At 49.8% G+C, this 1,145-nt stretch overlaps 1 protein-coding gene across 1 annotated transcript in view; it reads right to left on the bottom strand.

Annotated features, from left to right (window-relative positions):
* The window catches only part of LAMTOR2 (late endosomal/lysosomal adaptor, MAPK and MTOR activator 2), a 10,417-nt gene that overhangs the window by 5,310 nt on the left and 3,962 nt on the right, over positions 1-1,145 (bottom strand). The window lies entirely within an intron of this gene.

Below are 1,145 nucleotides of genomic sequence, written 5' to 3'. Positions count from 1 at the left end.
TACTTGCCAAACTCTGAGATGAGGGTCAGCAAGTAGAACAGAAGCAGCTCTCAGCCTGGATTAGCTCTACTGAAATCTAGCCTCTCTGCCCCGGGCCACTGTACTGAGGGCAAAGTGCCTGTATTCAGGTGCATACCACAAGCTCCCACAAATAAGCGACAAGCACCTTGGTTTAGGGAAAGCAGAATGAAGCGGAGGTAGGGATGTCCTTTTAACCCAATTGTTCAGTAGAAGATACTCCCCTGATAGCCAACATTCAGGAAAGGTGAGTGCATGCTATGTGGATCGATATGGTAATCTTCCCTCCTTCCCCTCCCATTTTAAAGCAGGGGAGACTGAGGCACAGTGTCTTGCCAGAGGCCATAGAGCTGATCACAACAGAATCACACTAAATTCAGAAGCCACAACCTACCTAGAAATTATTTTAATGGCTCCCTGCAACACTCATATAATTCAGACTATACGCCACGATTTTGATGTTCCTTCAGAGTCAATTCCAGCATCACACAGGGGCTTTTAAATGCTTGTAAAATACTAGCACAGCAGATCATGCTTAGGGGCAACCAACACAGGTTCATTAGAGGCAGGTCCTGTCAGACCAACCTGGTGGCCTTCTACAACCGGGTCACCAAATCCTTAGATACAGGGGTAGCAGTGGATGTAGTTTTTCTGGACTTTAGGAAGGCCTTCGACACTGTCTCTCACCCGATTCTCATTAAAAAAAACTAGGGGACTGGCATCGACACCTACACAGTCAGATGGGTCACTAGTTGGCTGGAGGGCCGCACCCAGAGAGTGGTGGTGGATGGGTCATTTTCGACCTGGAGGGATGTGGGCAGTGGGGTCCCCCAGGGCTCGCTCCTTGGGTCCGCACTGTTCAACATCTTCACCAGTGACTTGGATGAGGGGGTTAAAATCACCCTGTTCAAATTTGCAGATGACACAAAGATGTGGGGAAAAGTGGGCACACTAGAAGGGAGAATAGGCTGCAATTGGATCTAGACAGGTTACAGGGGTGGGCGGATGAGAACAGGATGGGATTCAACACTGACAAGTGCAAGGTGCTGCACCTGGGGAGGAAGAACCGGCACCATACCCACAGGCTGGGGAGCTCCCTTCTCCTCAGTGCAGAGGCAGAAAAGGAT

Source organism: Gavialis gangeticus, unplaced genomic scaffold (genome assembly GCF_001723915.1).
Source record: "Gavialis gangeticus isolate Ggan-Ray unplaced genomic scaffold, GavGan_comp1, whole genome shotgun sequence".
NCBI lineage: Eukaryota > Metazoa > Chordata > Crocodylia > Gavialidae > Gavialis > Gavialis gangeticus.
This window is presented reverse-complemented; position numbering and strand designations above follow the sequence as displayed.